Source organism: Macaca nemestrina, chromosome 6 (assembly GCF_043159975.1).
Source record: "Macaca nemestrina isolate mMacNem1 chromosome 6, mMacNem.hap1, whole genome shotgun sequence".
In the NCBI taxonomy this organism is placed as follows: domain Eukaryota; kingdom Metazoa; phylum Chordata; class Mammalia; order Primates; family Cercopithecidae; genus Macaca; species Macaca nemestrina.
This window is the reverse complement of record NC_092130.1, coordinates 40,493,269-40,517,940: the sequence shown is the minus strand read 5'-3', so window position 1 is coordinate 40,517,940 and position 24,672 is coordinate 40,493,269. Positions and strand designations below refer to the sequence as shown.

The following is a 24,672-nucleotide window of genomic DNA, read 5'->3' as shown; positions in this document are numbered from 1 at the left end:
ATGAGATGGCCACCAGTTCACAACTTTATCTACCTCCCCTCTGGGAGGTCAAGATGTGGTCTTTACAGAGATGTGTGCTATGCCCTTAGTCTGCCTCGTACTCTAGAAAAAGCCCGATTTGTCTTAGAAAGCATAAGCCATCCCAATCCTCACACAATCACCCCACTGCACACCCTACAGTCCCCAACCAACAGCCAAAGGCAAGAGACAAAAAGGAGCTCCCTTGCTATCAGTCAGCCCTTTCTGACCAGGACTCTTAGAATCAGAGCAGCCATTGTGACAAAGAGAACAAGTGAACATGAATGCCCAGGGCCTAGGTCCCATCACTGAGGCAAACTCTGTGTCTTGTCCCATAAGGGCAACGAGCCCGGCCATCCTGATAGCCTTCTCAGGAGGTCCGTTTTTTTCTGCAGCAATGAATATGGTGGGTCACCTACTTCCTGAAATTGCTGCCCCACTTGTCCTCTTCTCCCAGGTTTCCTCTCCTGGCTTTTCCAGTTTTCTGAAGGTCGTTTCTCTTTCTTCTTCACCGATGACCACTCTACACGTAAGTGCTTCTCGAGATTCTGTCCTTGTCTCATTCTTCCACTAATTTATTCCTCTCTTCTAGAAACATATGAACCCTGACCTTGACCAAGTGTTGGGCAGGCATTGGCCATCTATTTCCTACTCTCCACTCAAGGATTTCTACAATCCCCAGAGCAACAGCTACCACTTCTCCTAGAACAACCCAATTGTGTCTCTGATGCTGGTCTTTCCTGATGGTCAACTCTGTGCTCTTAACTCCAGCTGAAAACTTGCCCCTGGAAGATGAAGCTCAGCCACTCCAAATGGAACTTACTGTCTTCTCCCTGAGCCTGCTCCTCTGGCTCTTGGCTTTCTGACATCTATTACCCGCCTCAGCTTTTCCTCAGTCACTTGAGCTGAAAATCCAGAGTTGTCTCTGACTGACAGTGTGGCATCACATCCTGTCACTAGCTGTGCCTGGCTAATTCTGCCTGCCCAATGTTTGTCTAACACATTTGCCTCTTCTCCTCTACTCATTCTCATCATGGCCATCAAAATTAAGCCTTCCAGCATCTTCCAACTTTCCCCCTTTATCTTGGTTCTCTATTCTAGTACCCCATGAAACATCCCACACATAGTTGCTCTATTAATCTTCCTTCAAAAGCTTTTATCTTGTCACTTCTCTGCTCAAAAGTCCTTCTGAGCTCTTGGCCAACTCTCAAAGAGTGTCCAACCCCATGGCCTGCCACTCAAAGCACTCCATCTTGTGTCCTTTGTCATTGTTCTGCCTCACACAGTCTGTCATCTGGCCACATGGTTCCCAAACATACCTTACTTCCAAACATCTCTTATTCTGGCTCCTAGGCACCTCATGCCATATCTGCAATTTCTAAACCTACCCATCCCTAAAGAATAGAATATGATGTTGCTTCCCTCCAATGACATTAAGCATGTTATACCTTCTACTACAGTGAATCCTGTGGCCTCATTGCCCTGACTAGACCATAATCTTTGATGAATGGGATGTTTTTTCATTCCTTATTGTACTCCCAGCACATAACAATGGCTGTTCATAGGGCTTATCAGATGAATGAAAATATAAATCCTGCTTCCTAGGGAATGCAAGAGAATAGAAGAGATCAGGTATGAGCTATGCATTCCTCAGAAGCCAGGTAGGAAGAATGGTCACAGTTGTACAGAAATGCCTGCCCAGCAGAGAAGTCACACTTCCACATGGGTGCCAAGCAAACAGTACCCTCAAGAGGCTATCTGTAGGCCTCTTTTCTCAAATGTTTTTAACCACAGGATTGCTTCCCTCCTTGGTCAAAAGATTGGATGCCGTGACTTCTCAGCAGGCCCTCCAATAGTCTGATTCCTTCATCTGGCTGGGGCTTGATGCTCCACAAATTCCTCACAGGTCAACCCTCCCATCAGCTGCTGTGTCACTTTGTCAGTGAGAAAGTGACTGATATTTCAATAGATTCTGACTTTACCTTGGAGAAAAAGCAAGAAAATAACCAAATACGATAGCATCCCCCAAAGTGGGACAGTCACACCTCATTTGTCTGAATTTGTGATGTCACATAGGGTAAGCCATTGTGACAAGATTCTTAACTCAAGGCATTCTCTTCAGCTTCAGAGGGGGCTTCTGTACCAACATTTTAACATGGTTGTTTGTGGGACAAACAAGGATTAGTGTTTTTCCCCAGCACCTTGATTTTTCCTAAGTTTCTCCTACTCCAAGTCAGGACTGGGTTTATTGTCTTTCAGACCCAAGTAAACAACCAGCCTAATGCAGAACTTGTCTCTTTCAACAAATGTGCTGTTTCATACTTTCCCTGGGGGAAGAAGGTGAGTGAGTTAAAAGAGAAGTCTTCTCTTCCAGTCTGCAGATGCTAGAATAAACCAAAGGACTTGGCTAAGCACCTAGGAGGTGATCATGTCTATAACGCACTGAAAACAAGATGTACCCTAAAGAATCCCTGCAAAGGGATGGTTTATGTTTTACCTGTTTTAACCATGTGTAAGGTATGTTTGGAAAAGGATTCAACAAAGAGGACCACACTCCTCAATGCCTCAGAGACAGAAAAGGAACAGAGTTCAGTTCAAACTTCTGGGAAGGTTCCCTTTGGTTTGTGTTTCCTCTCCTGGTAGGAGGTCTGCTTTCCATCTCTGCAGAACACACTTCTGCTTCTGATGATAAAGTGCATGCCTCATTGGCTTCTAGATACTTACCATCTGTTGCTATTCCAACTCATGGCCCCACTTGACAAAAATGGCTGGGGAAAATCCACCAGCCATCAGGAGAAAACAAAGGCTATTTTGGGCTACCAAGCAGGGGTTCTGAGTGCAGCAGCCCATGGGTGGATCCTGATGAAGAGCACAGCTGGGGCTAAAGCAGACAAGCAGGCCATGCGATGCTGTCTGAAGTAACAAGAGGCTGTGCAGGGAACATTGGGTCACCAGACCCCATTCAAGGAATCCACAGATTTATCTGAGTCTGTTCCACACGGTAACAGTCAGACTAGTGGCCAGAAAGAACAAGAGGTTACAAGTCCAACTAGAATAAAAAGCCATGGCCACATGAGCTTTGAGTCAGATAGATCTGAGTTTGAATGCTCGCCTAGTCATTCTCTCTTACTAACTTTGGCTTCATCATTTAACCTTTCTGGGTCTTAGCTTCCGCGTATGGAAAATGAGGATAATGATACCTATCTTACAAGGGTGTTCTGAAGACTAAATGAAAGATAGTATAAAGTGCTCAGGCCAAGACCTGTCATACAGAAGGAACTCAATTTACTGATATTCTAGAGAAAAAGACATACTCCCAATCCAGAAAGAGTTTATATTCTAGTTAGGAATACAAATTACATAAACATTAGCAAACAACAGGACATGCTCCAGCACTAGATTATGGGATATACATTTAAACATAGCAGTTAAGAGAGTAACAAGATCTCTGAGAGTCCCAATAATCAGGGAAGTCAACATAGAGCAGGTGGGATGAGAGTAGGTTCCTGAGAGTAGGGTCGGAAGAGATGAAACAGAAAGGAGGCCCTTCCCCTGGTCCGAGGCCACAGGGAAAATGCTGAGGCCAAGTTTAAAGAGTGAAGCCCAAAGGCCAAGTACAACCAAGTTAATTTGGAAGGAACTCCAACTGGATCCAGATACTGGATTTAGAAGATAAAGAATTCAAAGGATTTATTATAAATATGTTCAAATAATTATAGGAAAATATACCATCAAGAAACACACAAGTAGGGAATCTCAACAAGGAAATGGAAACATATTTTAAAATGGACTACAGAGCTAAGGTATACAATTTAAATGTAAAATTTAAAAATCACTAGATGGGCTCAACTGAGGATTTAAGATGGCAGAAGAAATAATCAGTTAACTTGAAGACAAATGAAAAGAAACTGCCTTAGTTAATGAACTACCAGGGAAATGCAAATTAAAACCACAACAAGCTATCACCTCACACTTGTATGGACAACTATTATCAAAAAGACAAGAAATAACAAATGTTGACAAGGGTATGAAATGAAGGGAACCATTGTACAAAGCTAGTGGAAACGCAGATTGGTACAGCCACTATGGAAAACAGTATGGAGTTTCCTAAAATAATTTAAAATAGAACTACCATATGACCCAGAAACGCCCCTTTTGGGTATATTACACTTCAAAAAGATCACCATTTCATAAAGATCTGCACTCCCATGTTCACGGATGCATTAGTCACATTAGCCAAGATATGGAAACAGCCTAAATGCCCATAGTTGTATGAATGGATAAAGAAAATGTAATGTGTGTGTGCGTGTGTGTGTATGTGTGTGTGTGTATGTGTGTATTTATTTTTCAGGCTTTAAAAAGGAGCTCCTGCCATTTGCCACAACATGGATGAACCAGGAGCACAGGAGGATGTTATGCTAAGGGAAGTAAGCCAGACATAGAAAGAAAAATATTGCATGATCTCACTTATTAGTGGATTTTTTTTTTTAAAAAAAGCTTAAATACACAAGATAGACAATGAAGCATTAGTTACCATGAGAGTGGCATGGTAGGAAATTGGGAGATGGAGGTCAAAGGATAAAAATAGCAGATCCGTAGGATGAACAGATCTAGAGGTCTAAGGCATAACATGAGAACTACAGTTAATAGAATTGTACTGTATTTGGGATTTTGGTTCATTAAGTAGATTTTAGCTGTCCTTATTACACAAAAAAGTAACTGTGAAATGACAGATATGTTAATCTACTTTATTATAGTAAGTATTTTACTATCTATATGTATCCCATAATAACATGTTGTAAAACCTCAAGTATACACAATAAAATTTATTCAGCAAAGGGAAAGAGAAAGAAAATAGAGAAAGAAATCTCCTAGAAGTGTCAAGAAGAGAAAGAACTGAAGTAAATAAACATATTGGATGGTTAAACCATAAATGAAAAAGTCTCAGATAAAATAGTATTTATTTAAAAATAAAAAAATCATATTAATAATTACATTAAATGTAAGTGGACTGATTCCAATGAAAAGGCAGAGATTGACAGACTATATTAAAAAGCAAGAACAGGCCGCACGTGGTGGCTCACATCTGTAATCCCAGCACTCTGGGAGGCCAAGGCGGGCGGATCACTTGAGGTCAGGAGTTTGAGACCAGCCTGGCCAACATGGTGAAACCCTGTCTCTACTAAAAATACAAAAAATAGCCGAGCATGGTGGCGCCTGCCTGTAATCCCAGCTACTCGGGAGGCTGAGGCAGAAGAATGGCTTGAATCCGGGCGGTGGAGGTTGCAGTGAGCCGAGATCGCACCATTGCACTCCGGCCTGGGTGACAGAGCGAGACTCCGTCTCAAAAAAAAAAAAAAAAAAAAAAAAAGCAAGAACAATTTATGTGCTTTCTTCAAAAGGGACACTTTAAATACCAAGATACAAATAGACTAGAAGTAAAAATACTGTGAAACCATGCAAATAACAAAAGTAAAAACTAAAAGCAGAAGGCTGGAAATTACACACACCTAAAGGTAAGAAAACTGGAATGACTCTCTTAATACAAGACAAAATAGGCTTCAAGAAAAGGAATATACTAGAATCAAAGAAAGACATTTAATAATAAAAGGGTCAATACATAAGAGATACAGAACATTTAAAAATATATATGCCTCTAAAAAGAGATCTTCAAATTATATGAAGCAAAAAGTGACAGAACTAACGGAAAAATAGAAAAACCCACAATCAAAGCCGGAAATCTTAATACATTTCTATGGGTAATTGATAGATTAGTTAGACAAAATCTCAATAAGGATATGAAAGAAATGAGTGAACTATTAACTACTTTACCTAATTTACATTTACAGCAAATTTTACCCCCAAAATGAAAATGCATATTCAAGTGTACATAGAATGTTTAGCAAGATTAATAGTATGCTAGGCCATAAAAACAAATCTCAGTAGATTTTAAGAGATATGTTTTTTGACCATGATAAAATTAAAGTTAAAAATGAATTAAGAGAGACTGGGTGTGGTGGCTCACGCCTGTAATCCCAGCACTTTGTGAGGCCAAGGCAGGCCAATTGCTTGAGCTCAGGAGTTTGAGGTCAGCCTGGACAACATGGAGAAACCTCGTCTCTTCAAAAAGTACAAAAGTTAGCTGGGCATGGTGGCACATGCCTGTGGTCCCAGCTACTCGGGAGGCTGAGGTGGGAGGATTGCTTGAGTCCAGGAGGTTGAGGCTGCAGTGAGCTGTGATTGTGCCACTGCACTCCAACCTGGAAGTGAAACCCTGTCTCAATAAAATAAAATAAAATAAAATAAAATAAAATAAAATAAAATAAAATAAAACAAAACAATTAATTAAAAGAAAACATTTAGAAAATCCTTACATATATTTTTCTTGTGTTTAAAATCTCTTTAAAAGATAATGATTTAAGGCAAAAATAACAATGTATTGTGGAGTTTATAACATATATAGAAGTAAAATGTATGACAATAGCAAAAAGACTAAGCAACGGGAAATGGAAGTATATGGTTGTAGAGTTTTTATACTATACATAAAATGGAATCATGTTACTTGAAGATAGACTGATAAGTTGAACATGTATGCCATAGGTCCTAAAGCAACCACCAAAACAAATCAAAACAAAGCAAAAATGTAAAACTAACAAGCCAATAAAAAGATAAAATGAAATCACGAAAAAGAAGAAAAAAATAACAGATGGGACAAATAGAAAACATAGTAAAACGGTAGATTTATGCCCAGCCACATCAATAATCACATTAAATGCAAATGGTGTAAACATCCCAATTTTAAAGGAAGAGATTGTCAAATTGTATAAAAAAGAAAGACCCAACAATGTAGGTTAAAGTAGAAGCATGGAAAAAGATGTCAACGCTAGCCAAAAGAAGGCTTAAGTGACTGTACTAATACAAGACAAGGTATATGCAGAGCAAATGTTACCAGGGATAAGGTGGGTCATTTTATAATGACAAAGGGATTAATTCATTCATAAGAAATAACAATCCTGGCCGGGCGTGGTAGCTCACGCCTGTAATCCCAGCACTTTGGGAGGCTGAGCCGGGCGGATCACCTGAGGTCAGGAGTTCGAAACCAGCCTGGCCAACATGGCAAAACCCCGTCTCTACTAAAATACAAAACAATTAGCTGGGTGTAGTGGTGCATGCCTGTAGTCCCAGCTACTCGAGAGGCTGAGGCATGAGAACTACTTGAACCCGGGAGGCAGAAGTTGGCAGTGAGCTGAGATCACGCCACTGTACTCCAGCCTGGGCAACAGAGCGAGGCTTCGTCTCAGTTTAAAAAAAAAAAAAAAAGAAAAAAGAAATAATCCTTAGATTTGGCACCTAATGATAGAGTTTTAGAAATAGAGAAATTTAGAAATAGAGAAATAGACAAACTCACTACTATAATTGGAGATTTCAATACCTTCTCTCAATAGTTGATACAATAAGTGGACAATATCAATAGGATATAGAAAATTTGAACAGTACTATTAACCAACTTGACCTAATTAACATTCACAGGATACTCCACTGAAAAACAATATATTTATTTCAAGTGCATATAGAACATTTACCAAATTAGACCACATTCTGGGCCATATTACAAATCTCAATAAATTCTAAAAGATTCGAATCATACAAACCATGCTCTCTAATCATAAAAGAATTAAATTAGAAATCAGTAACAGAAAGATATACGGAAAAGCACCCAAATACTTACATATTAAACAATAAATTTCTAAGTAATATATGGGTCAAAGAAGAAATCACAAAGGAAACTAGAATATATTTTGAGTCAAATGAAAATAAAGGCTGGGTGTGGTGTTTCACGCCTATAATCCCAGCACTTTGGGAGGCTGAGGCAGGGGGATCACTTGAGGTCAGCAGTTCGAGACCAGCCTGGCCAACATGGCAAAACCGCATCTCTAGCAAAAATACAAAAATTAACCGGTGTGGTGGTGCACACGTGTAATCCCAGCTACTCTGGAGGCTGAGGCACAAGAATCGCTTGAACCTGGGAGGTGGAGACTGCAGTGAGCCAAGACTGTACCACTGCACTTCAGCCTGGGTGACAGAGCAAGACTCTGTCTAAAAAAAAAAGCAAAGGAAAAAGAAAGAAAAGGAAAAGAAAAACATGACAAATCAAAAATTGTGGCATGCAGCTTAAGCAGTATTAGAGGGAAATTTATAGAATTAAACTCTTATACGAGAAAAGAAGAAAGGTTTCAATCAGTGAAATAAGCTCCCACCTTAAGCAACTAGAAAAGAAGAGCAAGTTAAACCCAAAGTAAATAGAAAAAGGAAATAATGAAATAAGCAAGAAAGTAAACGAAATAGAGACACAAAAATAATAGAAAAGATCGATGAAGCTAAAAGCTGGTTCATAAAATTGCTAAACCTCTAGTAAGATCAATCACAACTTCTAGTAAGATAATCACATTAAATGCAAATGGTGTAAACATCCCAATTTTAAAGGAAAATGAGAGAAGAAAAGAAAAAATGAGAGAAGATATAAATTAGCAGTATCAACAATGAGAAAACAGTCCTCACTACCAACTCCACATACACTAAAAGGATGATAATGGCATCTCATGAGCAATGTTATGCTAATAATTACATTACATTCTTTAAAAGTCATTGAAAAGTAGGAACTACCAAAACTCACTCAAAAAGCAGCAGATAATCTAATTAGCCCTATATCTATTAAACTAATTGAGTTTGTAGTTAGAACTCTTCTCACAGTCAAAACTCCAGGCCCGGAAGGCTTCATGGTGAATTCTACTAAATATATTTAAGAAAGAAGGAATATCAAATTCTATGCAAACTACTGCAGAAAATAGAAGACAAAGGAACACTTTCCAACTCATTCTATGAGGCTAGTATTGCTCTGATACTAAAACTAGACAAAGACATTATAAGAAAAGAAAACTATATTCCAATATTCCACATAAATTCCTCATGAAAAAAATTTGTAAATTTATTTTAGGAAATAAAGATTTAAATTTTTTAAAATTTTTATTATTATTAGTTTTTGAGATGGTGTCTTGCTCTGTTGCCCAGGCTGGAATGCAGTGATGTGATCTCAGCTCACTGCAACCTCTGACTTCTAGGTTCAAGTGATTCTCCTGTCTCAGCCTCCTGAGTAGCTGGGATTACAGGTGTGCGCCACCACATCTGGCTAATTTTTGTATTTTTAGTAGAGACAGGGTTTCACCATGTTGGCCAGGCTGGTCTTGAACTCCTGACCTCAGGTGATCCGCCTGCCTTGGCCTCCTAACCTGCTGGGATTGCAGGCGTGAGCCACCGTGCCTGGCCAGGAAATAAAGTTTAACAACATTTTGAAGGATAATACATTATGATCAGATGGAGTTTATACCAAGACTGCAAGATTAATTTAATATTCAAAAATCCGGCCACTGCACTCCAGCTTGGGCGACAGAGCGAGACTCCGTCTCAAAAAAAAAAAAAAAAAAAAAAAAAAAAAAAATCAATGTAATTCACTCTATTCACAAACAAACAAAAAGAGATGATCTTCATAGGTGTAGAAATGTGCTTGATAACATCTAACATCTATTCATGACAAAACTCTCAAGAACAAAAGGGGATTCCCTCGATCTGATAAAAGGCATCTACAAAAGACCTACAGCTATATCATACTTAATGGCGAAAAATTAAATGCTTTTCCCTTAATATAAGGAATAAGGCCAGGAATCAATTCTACTCAACATTGTACTGGAGGTATTAGCCAGTGCAAAAATGTAAGGGGGAAAAAAAAGACATATGGATTAGAAAAGAAGTAAAGTAAAAGTGTCTTGATTCACAGATGACATGGTTGTCTATGCAGAAAATCCTAAGGAATCTACAAAAATGCTACCAGAACTAGTAAGTGAGTTTAGCAAGGTTGTAGGATATATGGTCATTATATAAAAATCAAATGTATTTCTATATATTGACAGTCATTGCCCAGGGCATAGGGGAACTTTTGGGGGTAATGGAAATATTCTATGACATAACTGAAATGTAAACCATATCATTTGCAATAGCATCAAAAATACAAAAAATCCAGAGAAAAAGTTAATAAAAAATATGTAAAACTACACACTGAAACTACAGAATGAAAACTATGAACACACATATCTATTCTGTGAACACACAGAATATATTTTTTAAAAACTCTTACACATACATTGTTTTCAGTGTGAAACTACACACCAAAAACTACGAAACAACCCGGACAAAGTGGTGTGTGCCTGTAATCCCACCTACTCAGGGAGGATAAGGTGGGAGGATTGCTTGAGCCTAGGAGTTGAGGCTGCAGTGAGCTATGATTGTGCCTCTGCACTCCAGCCAGGAGGACAGAGTGAGACCTTGTCTATGAAAAAATAATAATAATAAAGAAAACTATGAAATATTGCTGAGAAAAAGTAAGATCTAAATAAATGGAAAGACGTGTTCATGGATGAGAAGACTCAATATTAAGCTGTAACTTTTCTCTAAATTAATCTATGAGTTCAATGAAATCTAATCAAATCCCAGCAGGCTTTTTAGTAGAAATTGATAAGCTAATTATGAAATGTATGTGGAAATGCAGTGGACCCAGAATAGCCAAAAGCAATTTTGTAAAAGAAGAAAAAGCTGGAGACCTTACACTAACTGATTTCAATACTTTTTTTTTTTTTTTTGACAGGGTCTTGTTCTGTCTCCCATGCTGGAGTGCAATGGCGTGATCATAGCTCACTGCAGCCTTTATCTCCTGGGCTCAATGGTCCTCCCACTTCAGCTTCCTGAGTAGCCAGGACTACAGACCCAGGACACCATGCCCTGCTAATTTTTTTTTTTTTTTTTAATTTTTGGTAGAGATGAAGTCTCGCTATGTTCCCAGGTTGGTCTTGAACTCCTGAGCCCAAGCGATTCTCCCACCTTGGCCTCCTAGAATTACAGGCTCAAGCCACCATGTACAGCCTCAAGATACATTATAAAGTTAAAATAATCAAGATTGTACATCAACAGAACACAATAGACTATCCAGAAATACACCCACACAAATTGATTGTTGACAAAGGTTTTAAGGCAATTCAAGGAGATTCTTGGGGGGAAAAGGATAATCTTTTTAACAAATAGTGCTGAAACAACTGGATAGCCATATACAGAAAGGGAAGTGAGAGAGAGAGACAGAGAGAGGAAGGAAGGAAGGAAGGAAGGAAGGAAGGAAGGAAGGAAGGAAGGAAGGAAGGAAGGAAGGAAGGAAGGAAGGGGAGAGAACCTTGACCCCTAAATCACACCATATACAAAAATTAACTCAAAATGGATCGCAGACCTAAATGTAAAAGCTAAAAAAGTCTGAGAAATAAACATACCAGAAATTCTTAGTGACCTTGGGTTTGGCAAAGATTTCTTTCTTTCTTTCTTTCTTTTTTTTTAAATGGAGTCTTGCTCTGTCGCCTAGGCTGGAGGGTAGTGCATGATCTCAGCTCACTGCAATCTCCGCCTCCTGGGTTCAAGCGATTCTCATACCTCAGTCTCCTGGGTAGCTGGGATTACAGTCATGAGCCACAGCGCTCAGCTAATTTTTGTGTTTTTAGTAGAGACAAGGTTTCACCATGTTGCCCAGGCTGGTCTTGAACTCCTGGCCTCAGGTGATCTGCCCACCTTGGCCTCCCAAAGTGCTGGGATTACAGGTATGAGTCACTACACCTGGCCAGATTTCTTAAATAGGACTCAAAATGTAGGAAACGTAAAATAAAAATATAACTAGGACTTCAAAATTTAAAACCTCTGCTCTTCAAGTGACAGTGTTATGAAAATGAAAAGGCAAACGAGAAATTGGAAAACAATCTGCAAAACATATCTGACAAAGGAATTATGTCTAGAATATACATTTTAAAAACTCTTACAACTAAGTAATATAAAGACAAAAAAGTCCATTCAAAAAAATGAGCAAAAATTTGAACAGATACTTGACCAAAAAAAGATATACCAATGGCAAAAAAGTACACGGAAAGATGCTTACCATGAGTCATCAGCAACATGCAAATCAAACTAGTGAGATACTACTATATACCCACTAGTATGGCCAACATTAGAACAAATGATAATACAAAAGGTTGGGAAAGACGTGGAGCAACTGGAACTCCTTAGTAACTGCTGCTGGGAAGGTCAAATGGTACAGTTTGGTAGTTTCTGAAAATGTTAAACATAGACCTTCCTAGAACCCTGCCATGCTAGGTATTCATCCAAGAGAAATAAGAACATGTCCACACAAAGATTTGTCCACAAACGTTCATAGCAGTTTTAATTGCCCCAAACTGGAAACAATCCAAATATCCAAGATGGGAATGGATAGACACATTGTGATATATAAAAACAACGGAATACTACTGAGCAATAAAGAGGAGGGAATTACTGATACATGCAACAGCATAGATAAACCTCAGAAACATTATTCTTGCTAAAAGAAACCAGACACAAAAGAATACATAGTATGTGATTCCATTTTATCTGTACTGACAGAAAGGAAATCAGTTATTGCTTGGGGCATGAGAAAAGTTTTTGTGAATAAAGGAAACATCCTCTAACATGATTGTAGTGATGTTTACCTAACTGCATACATTTGCTAAAACTCATCAAATTGTACCCTTAAAATTGGTGAAATTTATTGTCTTAATTCTGTCTCAATTTTTTAAAATGAGGCAGCTCTGCAAGGTACACATGGAATAGACTCCAAAGTTTATAGTTAAGTGGAAAAAAACTAGGTGCAGAAATATGTATACAGTATACTATCATTTGTGAGGGGTTAAAAAGAAAACACATAGGTATGTGCCATATAGCCAGAGAATATCTCTAGAAGGATACCCAAGAAAATGTAACAGTGGTAGCCTCTAGGATTAAGAATTCAGTGTCTGGAGTCTGAAATATGTGAGAGACTTTATTTTCCATCATGCATTCTTGGATTTTTTGCCATGTACATTTTAAAAACAGATGCTGATACAGGGAGGCACAGGATGCTGTGGAAGTTCATAGGGAAGGGTATCTGTCTCACAGTGGTGGAGAGTGTCAGTAAATACTTCTTTGAAGAAGGTATATTTAAGCTAAGACCTGAAGGACAGTAAGGAATTAGCCAATCGAAGTGGGGAAGGAAAAAAAAAAGATCATTCTAGACAGAGAGAATAGCATATACAAAGATCACAAGGAAAGAAAGAAAATGTGACATTAGGCAACTGCAGGCTAACTCTGTGGAGCCAGAATATTGGAGGATAAATATGAGACTGATGATATAGATGGGGGCTGGGTTTTCATAAAGCTCACCAGACTTTTTCTGTTAAGAGCCAGGTATTTAAACAAACAAACAAAAAAAGAGTCAGATATTAAAGGTTTTTGACTTCTTGGGCCAAGAAGCAAAAATCAAACATTTTTTATGGGTATTTGCACAAGACACACACAAAAATTTTATAATTTTGAATTGACGAAATTCAGCATATAATCATTGAATACTTTTTTGTAATGTGGGCCTATTAATGAGAATAATATAATTTTTTGGGGGTGGGGGATAACATTTCATTTAATTATGATGCACAGCTAGTGTGTCTTACTATCAAAGTTGATTGCAAATATTCACCTGTTAATGCTGATCTGTAATGAGATCTGATACATTTCATCTTTGAAAATGTCTTTTTCATACAGAAAATCAATGCCAAATATTGATATCAATCCATGAGCATATGATTTTAATTGAGCACATTCATCACTTGGAAGGCATTTATAGATTTCTGATAGATTCTTCTCTTGATATTGGCCTTTAGCTTGTCATTACATTGCAGGTTAATTACTTCCAATTGAAGGTTAGGTGGAAGTCCCTCAATTGCAGAGTTAAGTGAATTTTGAAGTATAGAAATTTCATTTGCACTTGCATCAACATTGGAATAAAACACTGCTGGAACTATAGTTTGAGCTCAGAAAATATGTCTATTGCAAACTTGTGTGGGACGGAGAGCTTGCTTCTTGTTTCAACTTCCCATAGTATGGGAAGTGTGTAAAGCAGCTGGACATGATTTGTGATTCAAACAACATTAGTTATAGTCTAAATTATTTTACCCCAATATCAATTTCACAAATAAGCATTGTTTTACTTTGTAATTTTAGGTTAAATTCATTAAGAAATACCAAATCTGGAGCAAAAGCTATTATCCAAAGTCATTTAGTATTTGATAACACTGGTTAAGGGTAGTTTTTTCATCCAGAAAAATATCAATGTCAGCTCTGAGCTAAAAGAAAAATCACAACAAAATTTTATTACTGTTAAATCATCAAAATGTATGATAGGACAAGTTAATATCTTTAGCTCTTATTTCTGTCAAAAAGGCACAGAACTGCCAATGGTTAAGTTCCTAAGAGTGAATGGAGTTCACTGTTGACATCACTGGTTCAATAATACATGACAGATTAAAATATTTCCATCAAAGTACCTGCAGATAAATAATACAATGACCACAAGCTTTAAACATTTTATATTTTCACAAGTTTTGTAAATTTCCCCAATTAAGCCTTTTTTATACTGTATTCATATTTTTGTGATCATTAGTTATAACACATCTTAGCAGATTCCACTTCAGGTTGTACTGAGTTAGTGTTTTCTCAACTATTCTCATCTGTAGTTATTCTACACTATTCGTAGAGGCTAATTTTTCAGTGACCTCAAACTTGGCATCCATTCCTCAAATAAACAATAATAAATGACCAGTATTGTTAACAACTGTCAGCTCATCCAGAGCCTAGGAAAACCACTAAAATCATTTGCCTTGTCTTTAAATTTACTGTTTATGTTCTCCCAATGTCTGTAGCTCTTTGAACAACTATTTTTGCAGAAAGACTAATAGTCTTTAGTGAGTTTATTTTCTCTGTATACAGTTTAATTAACTCACCATTTGTAAACAACTTTCCTTGCTTTGCTAACAAATTAGCCACTTAGAAAATTAGTTCGACGTAGCCTGATTTCCACTATTTATTTACATATTGAGAAAGAGTCTCGCTGTGTCACCCAGACTAGAGTGCAGTGGTGGCATCTCGGCTTACTGCAACCTTTACCTTCTGGATTCAAGCAATTCTCCCACCTCAGCCTACTGAGTAGTTGAGACTACAGTTGCATGTCACCATGCCTGGCTAGTGTTTGTATTTTTAGTAGAGATAGGGTTTCACCATGTTGGCCAGGCTGGTCTTGAGCTCCTGACTTCAGATGATCCGTCCGTCTCAGCCTCCCAAAGTGCTGCAACTATAGATGTGAGCCACTGTGTCTGGCCTCACTTTTTTTTTTTTTTTTTTTTTTTGAGACAGAGTCTCGCTCTGCCGCCCAGGCTAGAGTGCAGTGGCGTGATCTTGGCTCACTGCAAGCTCCGCCTCCCGGGTTCACGCCATTCTCCTGCCTCAGCCTCCCGAGTAGCTGGGACTACAGGCGCCCGCCACCTCGCCCGGCTAGTTTTTTTGTATTTTTTAGTAGAGACGGGGTTTCACCGTGTCAGCCAGGATGGTCTCGATCTCCTGACCTCGTGATCCGCCCGTCTCGGCCTCCCAAAGTGCTGGGATTACAGGCTTGAGCCACCGCGCCCGGCCTGGCCTCACTTTTTATATTTATATTTTTATTTTTTTTTGAGATGGAGTCTCACTCTGTCACCCAGGCTGGAGTGCAATGGCATGATCTCAGCTCACTGCAACCTCTGCCTCCCAGGTTCAAGCAATTCTCCTGCCTCAGCCTCCTGAGTAGCTGGAATTACAGGCGCGTGCCACCACACCTGGCTAATTTTTTCTGCATTTTTAGTAGAGATGGTATTTCACCATATTAGCCAGGCTGGTCTGTATCTCCTGACCTCATGATCCACTCACCTCGGCCTCCCAAAGTGCTGGGATTATAGGCATGAGACACCACGGCCGGCCCCACTTTTTATTTTTGTGAAGAAATTGTGCTGTAATGAGATATTTGATTTTAAATTTTCTAATTTTTCTGACTGTTGCTTGTCTGTGAGTTGGGAATATTGTGATGAATGTTAAGTGTTTGGTAATATTGACATATATTGTTCTCTTTTAGCATGGCTATAATGCCATTGTGTAATAAACCTAGTTCTTTGTCATCTAATTTAACAACAAAATAATCTACAGTATATTGTTTTCAAAAGCATGACATTCAAAGTCCACTTTTCTTATTTTGACATAATGAGGATGCACTGGTAATGAAATACCACAGTATAGTGATACACATGTCACTTATTAACATTGTTAGGTTATAACTTTGTCACTGCAGCAGTGCAGTGATGAGAGTGTCATATACAATTTTTATGGCAACTTTTCACTGGTAGTGCAAACAAACAAACCCATAAACAATATGCAAACAAATGGAATGGCTATGCATTCCAATAAAATTTTATTTATGGACACAATTTTGAATTTCATACAATTTTCACATCACGAATGTTATTCTTTGTACTGAATTAGTGTTTTCTCAACTATTCTCATTTGTGGTTATTTGATTTTTTTCAATCACTAAAAAATGTGTGGGCAAAAAAAATTAAATAAAAGGTGTCCAGATTGGAATGGAAGAAGCAAAAGTATCTGAATTCATTCTCAGATGATATGATCTTTAAAAAAAAATGTTTCAACACAAACAAGGTATGGTGATTAGATCAGGGCAATTAGCATATCCATCATCTCAAACACTTATCATTTCTTTGTTATAGGAACATTGAATATTCTCCTTCTAGGTTTTTGAAACTTTATATTATTATTAACTCTAGTCATCCTACTGGACTGTAGAATACTAGAACTTATTCCTCCTATCTAGCTGTAATTTTGTATCCTTTTACAAATCTCTCTCTATCCTTCCTTCCCTATAGTCTTCCCAGGCTCTAGTATCCTCTGTTCTACTTTTTTACTTATTTGAGGTCAACCTTTTTTAAGGTTCCACATATGAGTGAGAATGTGAAGTGTTTAACTTTCTGTTCCTGGCTTATTTAACACAATGTCCTGCAGTTCCATTCATGTTGCCGTGAATGACAGGATTTCATTCTTTTTAATGGCTGAATAGTATTCCATTGTGGGTATGTACCCCATTTTCTTTATTCACTCATCTATTGCTGGATACCTAGGTTGATTCCATGTCTTAACTATTATGAACAGTGCTGCAATAAGCATAGGGATGCAAATGTCTCTCACATATAATAATTTCCCTTCCTTTGGATAAACTCCCAGTAGTGATACTGCTGAATGATAGGGTAGTTCTATTTGTATTTCTTTGAGAGACTCCCCCATACTATTTTCCACAGTGGCTGTACTAGTTTGCATTTCCACCAACAGCATACAAGAGTTCCCTTCTCTCTGTGTCCTTACCAGCATTTGTTACTTTTTGTCTTTTTGATAATAGCCATCCTAAGTGGAGTGAGATGATACCTCATTGTGGTTTTGATTTGCATTTCCCTGATGAGAGTGATGTGGAGGATTTTTCATATATTTTGTGGCCTTTCGTATGCCTTCTTTTGAGTAATATCTGTTCAGACCATTTGCCCATTTTTTTTTTTTTTTTTTGAGACGGAGTCTCGATCTGTCGCCCAGGCTAGAGTGCAGTGGCGCGATCTCGGCTCACTGTAAGCTCCGCCTCCCGGGTTCCCGCCATTCTCCTGGCTCAGCCTCCCGAGTAGCTGGGACTACAGGCGCCCACAACCGCGCCCGGCTAATTTTTTGTATTTTTTTTTTTAGTAGAGACGGGGTTTCACCGTGGTCTCGATCTCCTGACCTTGTGATCCGCCCGCCTCGTTTGCCCATGTTTTAATCGAACTGTATGTTTTCCTGTGTTGAGGTGTTTGAGTTTCTCATATACTCTGGATAGTAATTCCCTATTAGATCAGTAGTTTGCAAATACTTTCTTCCATTCTGTAGGTTTTCTTTTCACTCTGTTGATTGTTTCCTTTGATATGCAGAGGCTCTTTTTAGTTTGATATAATTCCATTTGTTTATTTTTGCTTTTGTTGCCTGTCCTTTTGAGGTCTTATTCATAAAATATTTTCCCAGACCAATGTCCTGAAGCATTTCTCCTATATTTTCTTCTAGTAGTTTTGTAATTTCTGGTCTTACATTTAGGTCTTTATTGAAAAGATGTCTTTTCTCCAATGAATGTTCCTGGCACTTTTGTCAAAAATCAGTTGGCTGTAAATATGTGGGTTTATTTCTGGTTCTCTGTTCTGTTCCATTGGTCTATGTGTCTGTTTTTATGCCAATACCATGCTGTTTTGGTTACTACAGATTTGAGGAAAAAGAACAAAACTGGAGGTATTGTTTTGACTATTTGGGGTCTTTTGTGGTTCCATACAAATTTTAGGATTTTTTTCCTGTTTCTGTGAAAAATGTCATTGGCATTTCGATAGGTAGATGAAATAATCTTATATATAGAAATACTCCTTAGTATTAAGGGGTCCACTAAAAAAGCCATTAGAATGAATAAATGAATTCAACAAAGTTGCAAGATACAAGATATAAAAAAATAAATTATATTCTTATATACTTGCAATGAACAATTTGCAAATGAAATTAAGAAAACAATTCCATTTATAATAGCATCAAAAAGAGTAATGTAACTAGGAATAAATTTAACAAATGAGGTGCAAAATGTAAACTCTGAAAACTACAATATACACTGTTGAAAGAAATTAAAGAAGCTCTCAATAAATATAAAGGCACCCTATGTTCATGAATCAGGAGATTCAATATTGTTAAGATGGCAGTATTCCCCAGATCGATCTACAGATTCAATGCCATCCCAATCAAAGTCCTTGCTGACTTTTTTTGCAAAAATTGACAAGCTGATCTTAAAATTCAAGCTGACAAGGTGCCCAAAATAGCCAAAGCAATTTTGAAAAAGAAGAACAAAGTTGTATGACTCACACTTCCCACTTTAAAACTTACTATAAAGCCACAATAAATTAGGACAGTGCGGTATCAGAATAAGGACAGACACAGATCAATAGAATAGAATTGAGAATCCAGAAATAAACTCTCACATTTATGGTAAATTGGTTTTCAAAAAGGGTATGAAAGTAATGTAATCAGGAAAGAATAGTCTTTTCAACAAATTGTTCTGAGACAACTAGATATCCACATGCAAAATAATGAAGTTGAATACCTACCTCACACTGTATATAAAAACTAACTCAAAATGGATCAAAGACCTAAATGGAAGAGCTCAAACTATACAATTCTCAAAAAACATAGATGTATTTCTTTGCGACATTGGATTGGGCAATGATTTGTTGGATATGACACTAAAAGTAAGAACAAGAAAAGAAAAAATAGATAAACTGGGCTTCCTCAAAATTAGAAACTTCTGTCTTTCAAAGGACATCATTAAGAAAGTGAAATGATAACTCACTGAATTGTAAGAAATATCTGCAAATCATACATCTGATAAGGAACTTATATCTATAATATATAAAGAATGCTTACAACTCAACAACAATAAAACAATCTGGTTAAAAATGTGTTTAATTTTTTTTCTTTGGAGAAATGTCTTTAATTTATTCTTTGGAGAAATGTCTATTCAAAGGGTATGAATACATATTTCTCCAAAGAATATTTGCAAATGGTCAATAAGCACATGAAAAGATGCTTAACATTACTAAGCATTAGGGAAATACAAGTCAAGACTATAGTGAGATACCACCTCACACCAATTAGGATGGCTACTATTAAAAAACAAAACCAGAAAATAATGAGTGTTGGTGAGGATGTGGAGAAATTTGAATGCTTGTACATTGCTGGCAAAACAGTTTTATTGAGATATGTTCTCATACCATACAATTCACACACTTAAAATGTGTAATTCAATGATTTTTAAATACATTCAAAGAGTGGTACAACCATCACTACAATCAAGTTTAGGACATTTTATCAACCTGAGAAGTAACCCCATACTCTCTGGCCTCCCACAAATTTCCAGTTTGAAGAAACTGCTAATCGACTTTCTGTCTCTAAAGAACTGCCTATTCTGGACATTTCATATAAGTCAAATTATACAATGTTTGGTCTTTTGTGACTGGCTTCTTCCACTTACAATAAAGTTTTCAAAGTTCATCCACATTGCAGCATGTATCAGTACTTTTTTCCTTTCTGTTGCCAAATAATATTCCATTGTCGATGTATCACATTTTATTAATCCACCCATCAGTTGATGGCCATTTAGGTGGTTTCTACTTTTTGTTTATTAAGAATAATGCTTCTATGAACATTTGTGTTCAAGTTTTTGTAAAGACATACATTTTCTTTTCTCTTGGGTGTATATACACCTGGGAGTGCACTGCTGGTTCACCAGACTTTTCCAAACCAACTGCATGCACCATTTTATATTCCCATTAGCAGTGTATGAGGGTTCCCATTTCTCCACATCCTTGCCAACATTTATTATTATGCATCTTTTTTAGTCTGGCTATCCTAGTAGGTGTGAAATGGCATATCATTGCCGTTTTGATTTGCATTTCCCTAATGACTAATGATGCTGAACATCTTTTCACATGCTTATTGGCCATTTGTATAGCTCCTCTGAAGAAGTGCCTATTTAGATCCTTTACCAGTTCTTTCCAATTCTTTTTATTGTGGTAAAATGTACATAATGTAAAATTTACCATTCTAACCACTTTCGAGTGTATCAGTGGAATCAAGTACATGCACGTTGTTGTGCAACCATCCCCATTCTCCATCTCCAGAGCTCTTTTCATCTTTAAAATGGAAACTGTATGCATTAAACAATTACTCTCTATTTTCTCCTCCCTCACCCAACCCCTGGCAGTCACCATTCTACTTTCTGTCTCTATGAATCTGACTACTCTAGGCACCTCATATCAATAGAATTAATGTGGTATTTGTCTTTTTGTGACTAGACAATTTCATTTAGCACAATGTCCATGAACTATACGAAAAGAGGCAGCAAGCTTCTTTCCTGAGACGAATACTCTTTGTAGTCAGAACAGAACCAGTCTCACTGCACCTGACATCTGGTCATATCCAACCTCCTGGCTCCCTCATACCAACCTTTCTAGTGGTGGGAAAGAAGTTCAGCTCTGGACTTCCCGAGAGACCTAACCTGAGCCACTCTTTCCCCCACACAGAGGTCTGCTTCACATATAATCGTTACCATCACTTCGATTATCACTGCCACCATTCCAGCCCAAAGCTCAGCCCTTCTCTTCACCACCATCCTAGCTGCATCTCAAATACTAGCCCAGTCAATATCCTGGCCACTGCTGCCAATAACAACTCCCATTTACTGAGCATCTGCTATGTTGTGTCTAATCCTCATTGCAAAACTGCATACCAGGAGGTCTGGACTTTATCTTGAGTGCTCTGGGAAGTTGTTGAATTGTTTTAAGCAGTATAATCATAAGATAACATCCACATATTAAAATATTTATTCTGACTGCAGCACACAGAATAGAAGTGTGACTGGAGTTAGCCCAGTTAGCAGGTTGTTGCAGTTCTGGGTGAGACAAGGGTGTTGGCAGTGAGGATGAAGAGAACTGGTAGAATCTGAGAAGTGTTTAGCAGGTGGAATGTATAGGACTTGATTTCAGATTGGATATGAGGGTAAGACAGAGGCTAGAGTCAAGAGTCCCTCAGCACAGGCAAGCTCTGCAGCCACAGGCAGCCATGTTCAACTAACAATTAAAGCCTCTGAGTCTCGGTGACCCTGAGGCTTCTAGGATTCTCGGTGACCCTGAGGCTTTAATTTCCTATCAATAGGCTTCTCCAAAAATCTGTAATGTAGACACTTCAGCGAGGAATGAAACTGATAAGACTAATTTGACCACTATAAAAATAACTCCTGTTTCCTCTCTCCCTTTAAGGGAAACAGAAGCTGCATATTAAGGAGGCTTCAGGAGCCCCCATCTTTCCTCTCTCAAATTTTCATCATTTCCACCTCTCCAACAGCCCTTAAAAATCAATCAATACATTACTCCACAGACATATAATGGTCATGCTATGTATAAACTGTGATATCACTATTTTAGGGTTAAGGATTCAGAGATGATCTCCCTCTCTCTAGCAAATCCTGCTCTTAGGAAAAGACCTAGAACTAATTTTTCCTGAAGAACAGATGAGTAACGGAGTGTGACCTTCCTTTAAGGGAATTTTTAACTAATACATCTTTTTCTTATTTCAAAAGTCATTCTCAATAAGTACAAGTAAGGCATAAAAGTCACTAGAACACCCACTACCTGAAGATAATAATTAGAAACATTTTGATGTATGTCTTATCAGATTTCTATACATATATTTTTTCCTTCTATGCTTCTATTCTAGTTTAGCGAGGGAGCTTATATTTTACTTAAGAAGAACATCTTACTCTAAGGAACGAGCCCAGCATAACTGTTATTTGGTGCAGAGAATTTTAGTCTTCAAAAGTCACGTTTCTAAGGTTCACACATAAACAGTTGCTTCTAAAGAAGGCTTTGCTTGGTTTCTGGCCATGGCTAGGTGTTCATATTCACCCACTGTCCCTAGACAAGTCCTGCTCACCCTGGCTTTGGAGCATGAGAAAAGGGAAGTAATAGACACTCAGTTTGGCAGGGGGGCTGGTCAGGGGAGGAGGCCTCCCAAAGGGCAACTAGTACTGCTACATTCTTTGCATGGCTCCTTGCTCTGTCTAAATAGCAAAAGGCTGCTGGGAATGGCATGTGTGTGACAAAGACACAAGGGAAAATTTGTTAAGAGTGGTGTCCCAGACTCTTCCTAGGGGAAACCTGATTAAAAGGATTATTTCAAAGGATCATTAGAAGAAAAAGAATTTAAGCTCCCTTGGATAGAGCAGCCTTTGAACCAAGCTCTGTTTCAACACTTCATCTTCATTCCTCAGAAGGTCAGCTAGAGTGAGCCACATACCACAGACCAAACTCCCAATGCCAGGGACACAGACAATTAACGCTGGCCCCTCCATGACTGGCAGTACCATTTCAACCCACTGCAGGGAGAGCTGGAGGGTTGCCTGTCCCTTGGGAGCTGGAATACAGTGCTGGGCATTCCAGTACTTCCCTCACACCCAGGAGTATGATATGCCTTCTGTAGAACATTTAGCTTCTTTCAAAGTAGAAAATTTCCTCATGTTAAGAGAGCTAAGTTCTCTCCTTTCACTGAAAGCTAAAGAGCTTCCCATTCCCACCTCTTTAGGAAGGTTCTGGTCCCAAAACTGTACTGTGACTTGCGGTTTCCTGGAGAACCAGAGTAGGGGGAGGATATAGGTGGCTTTGGACATCCCCAAGCTGACCATGCCTCCTGCAGGTGCTTTTGCAATCACAGCTGCCGCCTTTCCTGGGGCAAATACTCTCCACACGCCAGAATTAAACTAATTCCATTGCAACTGACATCTGGTCATATCCAACCACAAGGCTGCCACATATCGAGCCTTCTAGTGGTGGGAAAGAAATTCGGGTCTGAACTTCCTGAGGGACCTAACCTGAATGGACCACTCTTCCTGCAAACAAATATCCAGTTCACATAACTGCTACCATCACTTCAGTGATCACTGCCGCCATTTCAACCCACCACTCAGCCCCTCTCCCAGCCACCATCCTAGCTGCATCTTGACTACCAGCCCAGTCAATATCCTGGCCACTGCTGCCAATAACAGCTCCTATATATTGAGCATTTGTTATGTTGTCTCTAATCCTCAATGCAAATCTGCAAGTTTACTGAAGACAAAACTTCAGTTTCCTGTCATCACATTGCAGAGAAGAGGCAGAACTGGGCTTTCAACCTAGGCCTAGATGACCCCAAGCCTGTGCTGTTTTCACTGCCCCATGCTGCCTCCCTACTGTGGGCCAAGCTCTGGATGCAGACTGAGAAGGTACACATTTCCTGACTATGTGACCTTGCCAAGTCCCTCACTTTCTGTGCTTCAGTTTCATCTCTAAAATGACAGTTTTGTTTGAGGCAGAAAGATACAGAGCAGTGTTTGTGTGTGTGTCTTGGGTGTCTATGCCTCTCTTTTGCTACATTTTGGGAGGTAGAAGTGAGGCCTTCCATTATTCCTACTCTCCAAGCCCAGGGCAGTCAAATGCTGGTTCTGTCATGGGACATAGTGGATCATAGCCAGGCTGGAGGGTGCCTGCTCACGACCTGCTCCCTCTCTGGGGTGCCACATGCTGTGGTCAGGAAGAGGGGACCCTGGAAAGCCCTTGGAATATTCCATCAGCTGGGGGCCCTTTAGAAGGCTGATGGAATGATGAGGTAACAATAAAGCCTGAGCTCCGTGGCTCCTTTTTCTCTCTAATGAGGTTTCTCTGTCCCACAGCCATGGAAAGCTCCCAAGTTCCCCGGAGATGCCTCCTTGGCCCATCCGCCTGCCTTTCATCCTACACCACCCAGCTTTCTCAACTCCTAATTGTGTTTCTGAGACCTCAATCCCCAGGCTCTTGACCAACCATGCAGAAAACCCAACTGGTTACAACACTGCAACCTCAGCCCTGCACCCTCCTATAGAACGCCCTCCCGCTGGCTCACCCAGGCAGCCCGGCCTGGCCTGGCAGGAAGGACAAAGCTTGCAGCCTCAGGGTCTTAGCCCTGGAAGATCCAGGGCATGCAGTGGCCAGCCAGGAGGACTTACAGATGGGTAGAGGCATTTAC

At 38.9% G+C, this 24,672-nt stretch overlaps 1 protein-coding gene and 1 long non-coding RNA gene across 5 annotated transcripts in view; one reads left to right on the top strand and one right to left on the bottom strand.

The window, feature by feature from the left end:
- The window catches only part of LOC105467248 (neuregulin 2), a 266,503-nt gene that overhangs the window by 83,711 nt on the left and 158,120 nt on the right, over window positions 1–24,672 (bottom strand). The window lies entirely within an intron of this gene.
- Window positions 416–24,468, top strand: LOC139363755 (uncharacterized). Its single transcript, XR_011624640.1, has 3 exons — window positions 416–547; window positions 2,278–2,358; window positions 24,341–24,468. It is a non-coding gene; the product is annotated as an uncharacterized lncRNA (long non-coding RNA).